The sequence below is a fragment of the Panulirus ornatus genome, chromosome 2 (genome assembly GCF_036320965.1).
Source record: "Panulirus ornatus isolate Po-2019 chromosome 2, ASM3632096v1, whole genome shotgun sequence".
Lineage (NCBI taxonomy): Eukaryota > Metazoa > Arthropoda > Malacostraca > Decapoda > Palinuridae > Panulirus > Panulirus ornatus.
The window spans coordinates 37,140,415-37,157,713 of NC_092225.1; positions in this window are offsets into that span (position 1 = coordinate 37,140,415).

The window sequence follows — 17,299 nt, forward strand, 5'->3', positions numbered from 1 at the left end:
TCCATTCAAACTCACCTCCCAATTGATTTGACCCTCAATCCTACTGTACCTAATAACCTTGCTCTTATTCACATTTACTCTTAACTTTCTTCTTCCACACACTTTACCAAACTCAGTCACCAGCTTCTGCAGTTTATCACTTGAATCAGCCACCAGCGCTGTATCATCAGCGAACAACAACTGACTCACTTCCCAAGCTCTCTCATCCCCAACAGACTAAATACTTGCCCCTCTTTCCAAAACTCTTGCATTTACCTACCTAACAACCCCATCCATAAACAAATTAAACAACCATGGAGACATCACACACCACTGCCGAAAACCTACATTCACTGAGAACCAATCACTTTCCTCTCTTCCTACATGTATACATGCCTTACATCCTCGATAAAAACTTTTCACTGCTTCTAACAACTTTCCTCCCACACCATATATTCTTAATACCTTCCACAGAGCATCTCTATCAACTCTATCATATGCCTTCTCCAGATCCATAAATGCTACATACAAATCCATTTGCTTTTCTAAGTATTTCTCACATACATTCTTCAAAGCAAACACCTGATCCACACATCCTCTACCACTTCTGAAACCACACTGCTCTTCCCCAATCTGATGCTCTGTACATGCCTTCACCCTCTCACTCAATATCCTCCCATATAATTTACCAGGAATACTCAACAAACTTATACCTCTGTAATTTGAGCACTCACTCTTATCCCCTTTGCCTTTGTACAATGGCACTATGCACACATTCCGCCAATCCTCAGGCACCTCACCATGAGTCATACATACAGTGATGGATTGCGGAAAAGATGCTTGTGGCATGAGAAGAGTGGTAGGTGGGTTGATTAGAAAGGGTAGTGAGTGGTGGGATGAAGAATTAAGAGTATTAGTGAAAGAGAAGAGAGAGGCATTTGGACGATTTTTGTAGGGAAAAAATGCAATTGAGTGGGAGATGTATAAAAGAAAGAGACAGGAGGTCAAGAGAAAGGTGCAAGAGGTGAAAAAAAGGGCAAATGAGAGTTGGGGTGAGAGAGTATCATGAAATTTTAGGGAGAATAAAAAGATGTTCTGGAAGAAGGTAAATAAAGTGCGTAAGACAAGGGAGCAAATGGGAACTTCAGTGAAGGACGCAAATGGGGAGGTGATAACAAGTAGTGGTGATGTGAGAAGGAGATGGAGTGAGTATTTTGAAGGTTTGTTGAATGTGTTTGATGATAGAGTGGCAGATATAGGGTGTTTTGGTCGAGGTGGTGTGCAAAGTGGGAGGGTTAGGGAAAATGATTTGGTAAACAGAGAAGAGGTAGTGAAAGCTTTGCGGAAGATGAAAGCCGGCAAGGCAGCAGGTTTGGATGGTATTACAGTGGAATTTATTAAAAAAGGGGGTGACTGTATTGTTGACTGGTTGGTAAGGTTATATATATATATATATATATATATATATATATATATATATATATATATATATATATATATATATATATATATATATATATATATATATATATATATATATATATATATATATATATATTTGCGCCCTTCACTGAAGTTCCCATTTGCTTCCTTGTCTTACGCACTTTATTTACCTCCTTCCAGAACTTCTTTTTATTCTCCCTAAAATTTAATGATACTCTCTCACCCCAACTCTCATTTGCCCTTTTTTTCACCTCTTGCACCTTTCTCTTGATCTCCTGTCTCTTTCTTTTATACATCTCCCACTCAATTGCATTTTTTCCCTTGAAAAATCGTCCAAATGCCTCTCTCTTCTCTTTCACTAATACTCTTACTTCTTCATCCCACCACTCACTACCCTTTCTAATCAACCCACCTCCCACTCTTCTCATGCCACAAGCATCTTTTGCGCAATCAATCACTGATTCCCTAGATACATCCGATTCCTCCCCAACTCCCCTTGCTTCCATTGTTCTCACCTTTTTCCATTCTGTACTCAGTCTCTCCTGGTACTTCCTTACACAGGTCTCCTTCTCAAGCTCGTTTACTCTCACCACCCTCTTCACCCCAACATTCACTCTTCTTTTCTGGAAACCCATACAAATCTTCACCTTAGCCTCCACAAGATAATGATCAGACATCCCTCCAGTTGCACCTCTCAGCACATATACATCCAAAAGTGTCTCTTTCGCACGCCTGTCAATTAACACGTAATCCAATAACGCTCTCTGGCGATGGCCTACTTACATAAGTATACTTATGTATATCTCGCTTTTTAAACCAGGTATTCCCAATCATCAGTCCTTTTTCAGCACATAAATCTACAAGCTCGTCACCATTTCCATTTACAACACTGAACACCCCATGTATACCAATTATTCCCTCAACTGCCACATTACTCACCTTTGCATTCAAATCACCCATCACTATAACCCGGTCTCGTGCATCAAAACCACTAACACACTCATTCAGCTGCTCCCAAAACACTTGCCTCTCTTGATCTTTCTTCTCATGCCCAGGTGCATATGCACCAATAATCACCCACCTCTCTCCATCAACTTTCAGTTTTACCCATATTAATCGAGAATTTACTTTCTTACACTCTATCACATACTCCCACAACTCCTGTTTCAGGAGTATTGCTACTCCTTCCCTTGCTCTTGTCCTCTTGTTGAATGTGTTTGATGATAGAGTGGCAGATACAGGGTGTTTTGGTCGAGGTGGTGTGCAAAGTGAGAGGGTTAGGGAAAATGATTTGGTAAACAGAGAAGAGGTAGTGAAAGCTTTGCGGAAGATGAAAGCCGGCAAGGCAGCACGTTTGGATGGTATTGCAGTGGAATTTATTAAAAAAGGGGGTGACTGTATTGTTGACTGGTTGGTAAGGTTATTTAATGTATGTATGACTCATGGTGAGGTGTCTTAGGATTGGCGGAATGCGTGCATAGTGCCATTGTACAGAGGCAAAGGGGATAAGAGTGAGTGCTCAAATTACAGAGGTATAAGTTTGTTGAGTATTCCTGGTAAATTATATGGGAGGGTATTGATTGAGAGGGTGAAGGCATGTACAGAGCATCAGATTGGGGAAGAGCAGTGTGGTTTCAGAAGTGGTAGAGGATGTGTGGATCAGGTGTTTGCTTTGAAGAATGTATATGAGAAATACTTAGAAAAGCAAATGGATTTGTATGTAGCATTTATGGATCTGGAGAAGGCATATGATAGAGTTGATAGAGATGCTTTGTGGAAGGTATTAAGAATATATGGTGTGGGAGGAAAGTTGTTAGAAGCAGTTAAAAGTTTTTATCGAGGATGTAAGGCATGTGTACGTGTAGGAAGAGAGGAAAGTGATTGGTTCTCAGTGAATGTAGGTTTGCGGCAGGGGTGTGTGATGTCTCCATGGTTGTTTAATTTGTTTATGGATGGGGTTGTTAGGGAGGTAAATGCAAGAGTTTTGGAAAGAGGGGCAAGTATGAAGTCTGTTGGGGATGAGGGAGCTTGGGAAGTGAGTCAGTTGTCGTTCGCTGATGATACAGCGCTGGTGGCTGATTCATGTGAGAAACTGCAGAAGCTGGTGACTGAATTTGGTAAAGTGTGTGGAAGAAGAAAGTTAAAAGTAAATTTGAATAAGAGCAAGGTTATTAGGTACAGTAGGGTTGAGGGTCAAGTCAATTGGGAGGTGAGTTTGAATGGAGAAAAACTGGAGGAAGTGAAGTGTTTTAGATATCTGGGAGTGGATCTGGCAGCGGATGGAACCATGGAAGCGGAAGTGGATCATAGGGTGGGGGAGGGGGCGAAAATTCTGGGGGCCTTGAAGAATGTGTGGAAGTCAAGAACATTATCTCGGAAAGCAAAAATGGGTATGTTTGAAGGAATAGTGGTTCCAACAATGTTGTATGGTTGCGAGGCGTGGGCTATGGATAGAGTTGTGCGCAGGAGGATGGATGTGCTGGAAATGAGATGTTTGAGGACAATGTGTTGTGTGAGGTGGTTTGATCGAGTGAGTAACGTAATTGTAAGAGAGATGTGTGGAAATAAAAAGAGCGTGGTTGAGAGATTAGAAGAGGGTGTTTTGAAGTGGTTTGGGCACATGGAGAGAATGAGTGAGGAAAGATTGACCAAGAGGATATACGTGTCGGAGGTGGAGGGAGCAAGGAGAAGAGGGAGACCAAATTGGAGGTGGAAAGATGGAGTGAAAAAGATTTTGTATGATCGGGGCCTGAACATGCAGGAGGGTGAAAGGAGGGCAAGGAATAAAGTGAATTGGAGCGATGTGGTATACAGGGGTTGACGTGCTGTCAGTGGATTGAATCAAGGCATGTGAAGCGTCTGGGGTAAACCATGGAAAGCTGTGTAGGTATGTATATTTGCGTGTGTGGACGTGTGTATGTACATGTGTATGGGGGGGGGGGGGGTTGGGCCATTTCTTTCGTCTGTTTCCTTGCGCTATCTCGCAAACGCGGGAGACAGCGACAAAGTATAAAAAAAAAAAAAAAAAAAAAATATATATATATATATATATATATATATATATATATATATATATATATATATATATATATATATATATATATATATATATATATATATATATATATACATATATATATATATGTATATATATATATATATATATATATATATATATATATATATATATATATATATATATATATATATATATATATATATATATATATATATATATATATATATATATATATATATAGACATATGGGAGATGTATAATAAAAAGAGGCAGGAGGTCAAGAAAAAGGTGCATTGGGTGAAAAAGAAGGCAGATGATTTTGTGTGAGAGAGTATCATTAAATTCTGTGGAGGATAGAAATATGTTTCGCAAAGAGGTAGATAAAATGCGTAAGACTAGAGAACAAATGAGAGAATCGATTAAGGGGGCTAATGGGAAGGTAATGACAAGTAATGTTCATGGGAGAAGATGGAGTGAGTATTTTGAAGGTTTGTTGAATGTGTTAGATGATCGAGTGGCTGATAGGGGGAGTTTTGGTCGAGGTGGTGTGCGAAGTTAGAGTGTTAGGGATAATGGTTTGGTAAACAGAGAAGAGGCAGTGAAAGCTTTGTGGAAGATGAGAACAGGCACGGTGGCTTGTTTGGATGGTAATTCAATGGAATCTATCAAAAAAAAAGGGGGTGGTGGTGACTGTGTTATCGAGTGCTTTGTGTGGATATTCAATGTATGTATGGTTCATGGTGAAGTACCTAAGGTTTGGCGGAATACCTGCATAGTGCCATTATAGAAAGGCAAAGGGGATATAGGTGAGTGTTCAAATTACAGAGGTATAAGTTTGTCGATCATTCTGCTAAATTATGTGAGAGGGTATTGATTGATACGGTGAAGGCATGTACAGAGCATCAGATTGGGCGAGAGCAGTGTGGTTTCAGAAGTGGTAGAGGATATGTGGATCAGGTGTTTGCTTTGAAGGATGTATATGAAAAATACTTAGAAAAACAAATAGATTTGTATGTAACGTTTATGGATTTGGACAAGGCATATGATAGAGTTGATAGAGATGCTCTCTGGAAGGCATTAAGAGTATATGGTGTGGAAGGCAAGTTGCTAGAAGCAGTAAAAAGGTTTTATCGAGGATGTAAGGCGTGTGTACGAGTAAGAAGAGAGGAAAGTGATTGGTTCCCAGAGAATGTTGGTTTGCGGCAGGGGTGCGTGATGTCTCCATGGTTGTTTAATTTGTTTATGGATGGGATTGTTAGAGAGGTGAATGCAAGAGTTTTGAAGAGAGGGGCAATTATACAGTTTGTTGTGGATGACAGGGCTTGGGAAGTGAGTTGTCGTTCGGTGATGATACAGCGCTTGTGGCTGATTCGGGTGAGAAGCTGCAGAAGCTGGTGAATGAGTTTGGTAAAGTGTGTGAAAGAAGAAAGCTGAGAGTAGAAATGAATAAGAGCAAGGTTATAAGGTACAGTAGGGTTGAGGGACCAGTCAATTAGGAGGTAAGTTTGAATGGAGAAAAACTGGAGGATTGAAGCGTTTTACATATCTGGAAGTGAATTTAAGAGCGGATGGAACCATGGAAGCGGAGAAAGTCAGAGAGTTGGGTAGGGGACGAATGTTCTGAGGGCGATGAAGAATGTTTGGAAGGCGAGAACATTATATTGGAATGCATAAATGGGTTTGTTTGAAGGAATATCAGTTCCAACAATGTTATATGGTTGCGAGGTGTGGGCTATAGATAGGGTTGTGCGGAGAAGGGTGGATGTGTTGGAAATGAGATGTTTGAGGACAATATGTGTTATGAGGTGGTTTGATTGAGTAAGTAGTAAAAGGGTAAGAGAGGTGTAAGGTAATAAAAAGAGTGTGCTTGAGAAAGCAGAAGAGGGTGTACTGAAGTGGTTTAGTCATATGTAGAGGATGAGTGAGGAAAGATTGACAAGGAGGATATATGTCAGAGGTGGAGGGAATGATAAGAAGTGGGAGACCAAATTGGAGGTTGAAATATGGAGTGAAAAAGATTTTGATCGATCTTTGCTTGAACATGCAGGAGATTGAAAGACGTGCAAGGAATACAGTGAATTGGAACGCTGTGGTATTCTGGAGTTGACGTGCTGTCAATGGATTGAACCAGGGCATGTGAAAAGTCTGGGGTGAACCATGGAAAGTTTTGTGGAGCGTAAATGCGGAAAGGGAGCTCTCGTTTATGTGCATTACGCTTGACAGCTAGAGACTGAGTGTGAACGAATTTGGCCTATGTTGTCTTTTCCTAGTAATACCTCGTGCACATGCGGGTGGAGTGGGGTGCCATTTCATGTGTGGCGGTGTGGCAACGGAATTGGCTTTGGTCAGCAAGTATGAATATATACATGTGTATATATGTATTTGTCTGTGTATGTAAGTGTTAGTATTTTTTTTTTATTTTGCTTTGTCGCTGTCCCACGCGTTGGCGAGGTAGCGCAAGGAAACAGACGAAAGAAATGGCCCAACCCACCCATATACACATGTATATACATACACGTCCACACACGCAAATATACATACCTATACATCTCAATGTACACATATATATACACACACAGACATATACATATATACACATGTACATAATTCATACTGTCAGCCTTTATTTATTCCCATCGCCACCTCGCCACACATGGTATAACAGCCCCCTCCCCCTCATGTGTGCGAGGTAGCGCTAGGAAAAGACAACAAAGGCCCCATTCGTTCACACTCAGTCTCTAGCTGTCATATGATAATGCACCGAAACCACAGCTCCCTTTCCACATCCAGGCCCCACAGAATATTCCATGGTTTACCACAGACGCTTCACATGTCCTGGTTCAATCCATTGACAGCACGTCGACCCCGGCATACCACATCGTTCCAATTCACTCTATTCCTGGCACACCTTTCACCCTCCTGCATGTTCAGGCCCCGATCACTCAAAATCTTTTTCACTCCATCTTTCCACCTCCAATTTGGTCTCCCACTTCTCCTCGTTCCCTCCACCTCTGACACATATATCCTCTTGGTCAATCTTTCCCCACACATTCTCTCCATGCGACAAAACCATTTCAAAACACACTCTTCTGCTCTCTCAACCATACTCTTTTTATTTCCACATATCTCTCTTACCCTTACATTACTTATTCGATCAAACCTCCTCACACCACATATTGTCCTCAAACATCTCATTTCCAGCACATCCACCCTCCTGCGCACAACTCTATCCTTAGCCCTCGCCTCGCAACCATACAACATTGTTGGAACCACTATTCATTCAAACATACCCATTTTTGCTTTCCGAGATAATGTTCTCGACTTCCAAACATTCTTCAAGGCTCCCAAAGTTCTCGCCCCCTCCCCCACCCTATGATTTACTTCCGCTACCATGGTTCCATCCGCTGCCAAATCCACTCCCAGATATCTAAAGCACTTTACTTCCTCCAATTTCTCTCCATTCAAACTTACATCCCAATTGACTTGACCCTAAACCCTACTGTACCTAATAACCTTGGTCTTATTCACATTTACTCTTAACTTTCTTCTTTCACACACTTTACTAAACTCAGTCACCAGCTTCTGCAGTTTCTCACATGAATCAGCCACCAGCGCTGTATCATCAGCGAAGAACAACTGACTCACTTCACAAGCTCTCTCATCCACAACAGACTACATACTAGCACCTCTTTCCAAAACTCTTTCATTCACCTCCCTAACAACCCCATCCATAAAGAAATTAAAAAACCATGGAGACATCACACACCCCTGCCGCAAACCTACATTCACTAAGAACCAATCACTTTCCTCTCTTCCTACACGTACACATGCCTTACATCTCGATAAAAACTTTTCACTGCTTCTAATAACTTGCCCTCCACATCATATATTGTTAATACCTTCCACAGAGCATCTCCATCAACTCTATCATATGCCTTCTCCAGATCCATAAATGCTACATACAAATCCATTTGCTTTTCTAAGTATTTCTCACATACATTCTTCAAAGCAAACACCTGATCCACACATCCTCTACCACTTCTGAAACCACGCTGTTCTTCCCCAATCTGATGCTCTGTACATGCCTTCACTCTCTCAATCAATACCCTCCCATATCATTTCCCGGGGATACTCAACAAACTGATACCTCTGTAGTTTTAGCACCTACTCTTATCCCCTTTGCCTTTGTACAATGGCACTATACTAACATTCCGCCAATCCTCAGGCACCTCACCATGAATCATACATACATTAAATAACCTTACCAATCAGTCAACAATACAGTCACCCCCTTTTTTAATAGACTCCACTGTAATACCATCCTAACCTGCTACCTTGACATCTTTCATCTTCCGCAAAGCTTTTACTACCTCTTCTTTGTTTACCAAATCATTCTCCCTAACCCTCTCACTTTGCACACCACCTCGACCAAAACACCCTATATCTGCCACTCTATCATCAAACACATTCAACAAACCTTCAAAATACTCACTCCATCTCCTTCTTACATCACCATTACTTGTTATCACCTCCCCATTAATCCCCTCCACTGAAGTTCCCATTTGCTCCCTTGTCTTACGCACTTTATTTACCTCCTTCCAAAACATCTTTTTATCCTCCCTAAAATATAATGATACTCTCTCACCCCAACTCTCATTTGCCCTCTTTTTCACCTCTTGCACCTTTCTCTTGACCTCCTGCCTCTTTCTTTTATACATCTCCCACTCATTTGCATTTTTTCCCTGCAAAAATCGTCCAAATGCCTCTCTCTTCTCTTTCACGAATAATATTACTTCTTCATCCCACCACTCACTACCCTTTCTAGTCAACCCACCTCCCACGCTTCTCATGCCACAAGCATCTTTTGCGCAAGCCATCACTGCTTCCCCAAATACATCCCATTCCTCCCCCAATCCCCTTACCTCCTTTGTTCTCACCTCTTTCCATTCTGTACTCAGTCTCTCCTAGTACTTCCTCACACAAGTCTCCTTCTCAAGCTCACTACTCTCACCACTGTCTTCACCCCAACATACTCTCTTCTTTTCTGAAAACCCCTACAAATCTTCACCTTCGCCTCCACAAGATAATGATCAGACATCCCTCCAGTTGCACCTCTCAGCACATTAACATCCAAAAGTCTCTCTTTCGCACGCCTATCAATTAACACGTAATCCAATAACGCTCTCTGGCCATCTCTCCTACTTACATACGTATACTTATGCATATCTCGCTTTTTAAACCAGGTATTCCCAATCACCAGTCCTTTCTTAGCACACAAATCCACAAGCTCTTCACCATTTCCATTTACAACACTGAATACCCCATATATTCCAATTATTCCCTCAACCGCCACATTACTCACCTTTGCATTAAAGTCACCCATCACTATAACCCTGTCTTGTGCATCAAAACCACCAACACACTCATTCAGCTGCTCGCAAAACACTTGCCTCTCATGATCTTTCTTCTCATGCCCAGGTGCATATGCACCAATAATCACCCTTCTCTCCCCATCAACTTTCAGTTTTACCCATATCAATCTAGAATTTACTTTCTTACATTCTATCACATACTCCCACATCTTCCTGTTTCATGAGTAGTGCTACTCCTTCCCTTGCTCTTGTCCTCTCAATAACCCCTGACTTTACTCCCAAGACATTCCCAAACCACTTTTCCCCTTTTCCCTGTAGCTTCGTTTCACTCAGAGCCAAAACAACCAGGTTCCTTTTCTCAAACAAACTACATATCTCTCCTTTTTTCTCATCTTGGTTACATCCACACACATCTAGACACCCATCTGAGCCTCTGAGGAGGATGAGCACTCCCCGCGTTACTCTTTGTTTCCCCTTTTAGAAAGTCAAAATACAAGGAGGGGAGGGTTTCTTGCCCCCCCGCTCCCGTCCCCTTTAGTCGCCTTCTACGACACGTGAGGAATGCGTGGGAAGTTTTCTTTCTCCCCTATCCCCAGGGATAGTGTAAGTATATATTGAAATATATATGTATGTACTTGTGCGTGTTTGGGAGTGTAAGTATACACATGTGTATATGGGTGGGTTGGGCCATTCTTTCGTATGTTTTCTTGCTCTACCTCGCTAACGCGGGAGACAGCGACAAAGTATGATAAACGGATATAAAAATAGAATATCCACGTACACATACGTATCAATATGTATGATTTCATATACATATGATAAAGAAGTGAAGATGATGTTGAAAGGTAATTATCCTTTAATCAAAAGTTTGTCATCTTGGTCCCCTTTATTGCCATATATTCATGGACTTATAAAAACACCCAAACCAAATCCTCCAACAAGACCCATAGTGAATTCAGTGGTTCCTTTACACATATATATTTTCAAATTGGTTAGTTTTTATTATTTAGCTCATTAGTGGGTAAGATATGAAATTCTGATACCATGAACAATGTAGATCTAGTTCACAAGCTTAACAGTACTAATGGATTTTCGATTCCAAACTTGTTAGCTTTGATGTTTCATCTCTGCTCACAAAAATTCCAGTTGATGACCTTTTAGAATATTCAATTGATGTATTGGATGATATTCATTTACCTGTTTCAAAGTCTCTTTTCATGGAATTGTTAGAAGTGAGTATAAAAGACTATTGTAATTTCATGGAGAACATTATGCTCAAAATTTTGGTATGGCAATAGGTAACTCTCTTTCACCTATATTAAGTAACCTTTATATGGAACTCTTTGAAACAAAATACATAAAGGATATCTTACCTTCTAATGCAATTAGGTGTATGTATGTAGATGAAGTTCTTTGTGTGTGGCCAACAAATGAAATTTTACAAACATTTCTCCTTATCCTTAACAACTTATTAATTCCTATCAACTTTGCTGTAGAGATTCAAAAATGATTTATACCATTTTTAGATTGCATGCTCCATACCATTGTATGCTCATATACATATTACTACGCAGCTCAACATGACAGTTAAATTATCATCATTCTTGTCTATGTTCCTTAGGGCATTACATATTTGCATTTAAGAGTTTATTCATGATGAGTTTTTGAAGATATGGACTTTTGAATCCAAGTTAACGTATCCTAGATCTTTCATCGATATATCTTTTAAGTTGGCAATGAAATCATTTAACAGAGGTAAAGCAAAACCTCGCCTTGACGCCAAAAACCTTTTAGTTCTCCCTTTTAATAATAATTTTACTTTGCTCCCAATGTTGCTTAAATCCTTTAATGTAAGTGTTGCCTACATTGTCCTCCTGAAGGTGCGTTTACTACAAGCCATTGAAAACAGCCCACCTTCTGCTTCTTAGTAGTTCTCCCCTGATCAATACGCCTCTTTAGAAGGTATTGGTATTGCAGTGAAATGTACTAAAAAAGGGGTCACTATATTGTTGACTAGTTGGTGAGGCTATTTAATGGATTTGTATGTAGCATTTATGGATCTGGAGAAGGCATATGATAGAGTTGATAGAGATGCTCTGTGGAAGGTATTAAGAATACATGGTGTGGGAGGCAAGTTGTTAGAAGCAGTGAAAAGTTTTTATCGAGGATGTAAGGCATGTGTACGTGTAGGAAGAGAGGAAAGTGATTGGTTCTCATTGAATGTAGGTTTGCGGCAGGGGTGTGTGATGTCTCCATGGTTGTTTAATTTGTTTATGGATGGGGTTGTTAGGGAGGTGAATGCAAGAGTTTTGGAAAGAGGGGCAAGTATGAAGTCTGTTGGGGATGAGAGAGCTTGGGAAGTGAGTCAGTTGTTGTTCGCTGATGATACAGCGCTGGTGGCTGATTCATGTGAGAAACTGCAGAAGCTGGTGACTGAGTTTGGTAAAGTGTGTGAAAGAAGAAAGTTAAGAGTAAATGTGAATAAGAGCAAGGTTATTAGGTACAGTAGGGTTGAGGGTCAAGTCAATTGGGAGGTGAGTTTGAATGGAGAAAAACTGGAGGAAGTGAAGTGTTTTAGATATCTGGGAGTGGATCTGGCAGCGGATGAAACCGTGGAAGCGGAAGTGGATCATAGGGTGGGGGACGGGGCGAAAATTCTGGGAGCCTTGAAGAATGTGTGGAAGTCGAGAACATTATCTCGGAAAGCAAAAATGGGTATGTTTGAAGGAACAGTGGTTCCAACAATGTTGTATGGTTGCGAGGCGTGGGCTATGGATAGAGTTGTGCGCAGGAGGATGGATGTGCTGGAAATGAGATGTTTGAGGACAATCTTTGGTGTGAGGTGGTTTGATCGAGTAAGTAACGTAAGGGTAAGAGAGATGTGTGGAAATAAAAAGAGCGTGGTTGAGAGAGCAGAAGAGGGTGTTTTGAAATGGTTTGGGCACATGGAGAGAATGAGTGAGGAAAGATTGACCAAGAGAATATATGTGTCGGAGGTGGAGGGAACGAGGAGAAGAGGGAGACCAAATTGGAGGTGGAAAGATGGAGTGAAAAAGATTTTGTGTGATCGGGGCCTGAGCATGCAGGAGGGTGTAAGGAGGGCAAGGAATAGAGTGAATTGGAGCGATGTGGTATACCGGGGTTGACGTGCTGTCAGTGGATTGAATCAAGGCATGTGAAGCGTCTGGGGTAAACCATGGAAAGCTGTGTAGGTATGTATATTTGCGTGTGTGGACGTATGTATATACATGTGTATGGGGGTGGGTGGGCCATTTCTTTCGTCTGTTTCCTTGCGCTACCTCACAAACGCGGGAGACAGCGACAAAGCAAAAAAAAGAAAAAAAAATGACTCGTGGTGAGGTTTCTAAGGATTGGTGGAATGCTTGCATAGTGCCATTGTACAAATGCAAAGAGGATAAAAGTGAGTGCTCAAATTACAGAGTTATAAGTTTCTTGAGTATTCCTGGGAAATTATATAGGAGGGTATTGATTGAGAGGGTGAAGGCATGTACAGAGCATCAGATTGGGGAAGAGCAGTGTGGTTTCAGGAGTGGTAGAGGTTGTGTGGATTATGTGTTTGCTTTGAAGTATGTATGTGAGAAATACTTAGAAAAGAAAATGGATTTGTATGTAGCATTTATGGATCTGGAGATGGCATACGATAGAGTTGACAGAGATGCTCTGTGGAAGCTATATAGAATATACGGTGTGGAAGGTAAGTTCTTAGAAGCAGTGAAAAGTTTTATCGAGGATGTAAGGCATGTGTAAGTGTAGGAAGAGAGGAAAGTGATTGGTTCTCAGTGAATATTGGTCTGCGGCAGGGGTGTTTGATGTCTCCATGGTTTTTTGATTTGTTTACGGATGTGGTTGTTAGGGAGGTGAATGCAAGAGTTTTGGAAAAGAGGGGCAAGTATGCAGTCTGTTGTGGATGAGAGAGCTTGGGAAGTGAGTCAGGTGTTGTTCGCTGATGATAAGTCGTGGCTGATTCGGATGAGATACTGCAGAAGCTGGTGACTGAGTACGGTAAAGTGTGAGAAAGAAGAAAGGTGAGAGTAAACGTGAATACAAGCAAAGTTATTAGGTAAAGTAGGGTTGAGGGACAAATCAATTAGGAGGTGGGTTTGAATGAAGAGGGACTTGGGGAGGTAGGGTTGTTTTGGATATCTGGGAGTGGATTTGGCAGCGGATGGAATCATGGAGGCTGAAGTAAATCACAGGGTAGGGGAGGGGGCGAAAATCTGTGAGCATTGAATAATGTGTGGAAGTCGAGAACGTTATCTTAGAAAGCAAAAATGGGTATGTTTGAAGGAACAGTGGTTCCAACAATGTTATATGGTTGCCAGGCGTGGGCTATAGATAGAGGTGCACGGAGGGGTGTAGATGTGCGGAAAATCAGATGTTTGAGGACAGTATGTGGTGTGAGGTGGTTTGATCGAGTAAGAAATGAAAGGGTAAGAGAGATGTGTGGTAATAGAAAGAGCGTGCTTAGAGAGCAGAAGAGGGTGTTTTGAAGTGGTTTAGGTCATATGTAGAGAATGATTGAGGAAAGATTGGCAAAGAGGATATATGTGTCGGAGGTGGAGGGAACGAGGAGAAGTGGTAGACCAGTTTGGAGGTGGAAAGTGAAATGAAACGATGTGGTATACCAGGGTCCACATGCTGTTAATGGATTGAACCTGGGCATGAGAAACGTCTGGGGTAATCCATGGAAAGTATTGTAGGACCTGGATGTGGACAGAGAGCTGTGGTTTCGGTGCATTATACATGACAAATAGAGACTGAGTGTGAGCGAATGTGGCCTTTGTTGTCTTTTCCCAACGCTACCTCGGGCACATGCGGGTGGAGGGGGTTGTCTTTTCATGTGTGGCGGGGTGGCAACGGGAATCAATAATAGCAGATAGTATGAATTATGAACATGTGTATATATGTATATGTCTGTGTGTTTATATATATGTATACGTTGAGATGTATAGATATGTGTAAGTGCGTGTGTGGACGTGTATGTATATACATGTGTATGTGGGTGGGTTGGGCCATTCTTTTGTCTGTTTCCTTGCGCTATCTCGCTAACGCGGGAGACAGCGACAAAGTATAATATATATATATATATATATATATATATATATATATATATATATATATATATATATATATATATATATATATATAATACAATTTTTTTATTATCATTATCATACTTTGACGCTGTCTTCCGCGTTAGCGAGGTAGCGCAAGGAAACAGACTAAAGAATGGTACAACCCACCCACATGCACATGTATATTCTTATACGCCAACACCCGTACATATACATACCAATACATTTCAACGTATACATATATATAATACATAGACATTTGCATATATACACATGTACATATTCATACATGCTGCCTTCATCCATTTTCGCCGCCACCCCGCCACACATGAAATGACAACCCCCCTCTCCCCGCGTGCGCTCGAGGTAGCGCTGGGAAAAGACAATGAAAGCTACATTCGTTCACACTCACTGTCTAGCTATCATGTGTAATGCATCGAAACCACAGCTCCCTTTCCGCATCCAGGCCCCACAAAACTTTCCATGGTTTACGATAAAAGCTTCACATGCCCTGGTTTAATCCACTGATAGCACGTCGACCCCGGTATACCATATCGTTCTAATTCACTCTATTCCTTGCACGCCTTTCACCCTCTTGTATGTTCCGGCCCGGATCGCTCAAAATCCTTTTCACTCCATCCTTGCACCTCCAATTGTTTCTACTAGTTCTCCTCATTCTCTCCACCTATGACACATTTATCCTTTATCAATCTTCCCTAACTCATTCTCTCCATGTGACCAAATCTTTTCAATACACCTTCATATGCCCTCTCAACCACAATCTTTCTATTACCACACATCTCTCTTACCCTTTCTATACTTACTCGATCAAATCACCTCACCATACATATTGTCCTTAAAACATCTCATTTCCAGCACATACACCCTTCTCCACACAACCCTATCTATCGCCCATGTCTCACAGCCATACAACATTGTTGGAACCACTATTCCTTCAAACATACCTATTTTTGCTCTCCGAGATAACGTTTTCGCCTTCCACACATTCTTCAACGCTCCCACAACCTTCGCCACCTCCCCCACCCTTTGACTCATACCCGGTTCCATGGTTCTATCCGCTGCCAAATCCACTCACAGATATCTAAAACACTTTATTTCTTCCAGTTTTTCTCCTCTCAAACTTGCCTCCCAGTGAACTTGTCCCTCAATCCTACTGAAGCTGATAACCTTGCTTTATTCACATTTACTCTAAGCTTTCTTATTTTGCACACTACCAAACTCACTCACCAACTTCTGCAGTTTCTCACCCGAATCAGCCACTACCGCTGTATCATCAGCGAACTACAACTGACTCATTTCCCAAGCCCTCTCATCCACAATAGACTGCATACTTGCCTCTCTCTCCAAAACTCTTGCATTCACTTCCCTAACAACCCTATCCATAAACAAACTAAACAATCATGGAGACATCATGCACCCCTGCCGCAAACCGACATTCACTGGGAAGTGATCACTTTCCTCTCTTCCTACACGTACACATGCCTTACATCCTCGATATAAACTTTTCACTACTTCTAACAACTTCTCTCCTACACCATATACATCTAATACCGTCCACAGAGCATCGCTTTCAATTCTATCACATGCCTTCTCCTGATCCATAAATGCTACATACAAATCTATCAATGGTTGGGTGGATGTGTTTGTGAATCTAGTGCAGTCACCCATTTACTGACCCCCTCAGAAGGATGGTTGAACAGATTGCATAGTTGTGGGTTGACTGCCCAGCCTAGGAATCGAACCTGGGCGGATTATTGTGCGAAATCATAGTCAGCATTGCTAAGTACCATACACTGGAATCAGTAACTCATGTGCTGATAATATATTCACTTTTAATTTGTTTATCTTGCCTCTTGCATACAGTTATACTCAGGATTGTGTGATTCATCCTATAATTTCCTTATACAGCAGTATGCGTCACTTCTTTTCCCTGCAAATTTTTCATCAACTCAATACACATCTCTATACATTCTGGACGCAAGAAAAGAGTTTTATTCATTTCCAGTTGGAGATGAAACGATGTTCCACAATTGCTGTATTATTCATTGCTGCTGTGGCAAGTGACATAGCTGACCGGACAGCTGGTACTGTCAGCGAAGATGCTAACCAACTAGCTGTGATGGTAGGCCAGGTCGTAGAACAGTACATGGCTGGGTGCCACCTGGTGCTGGCCGCTACAACTCAGCATTCTCTTTTCTTACAACACTTCTCCAGGTAAACCAGTCTTTTATCATTAGTGCGTCTACTGATAACATCAAATTGCATTGTTCGTACTTAATGGAATCCTGATCAACAAACTGACAAAGATTATTAATACAATTTTGTTTTCAAGTTTATTATAGTTTATGACGCTACTCTGGAATAAGAAA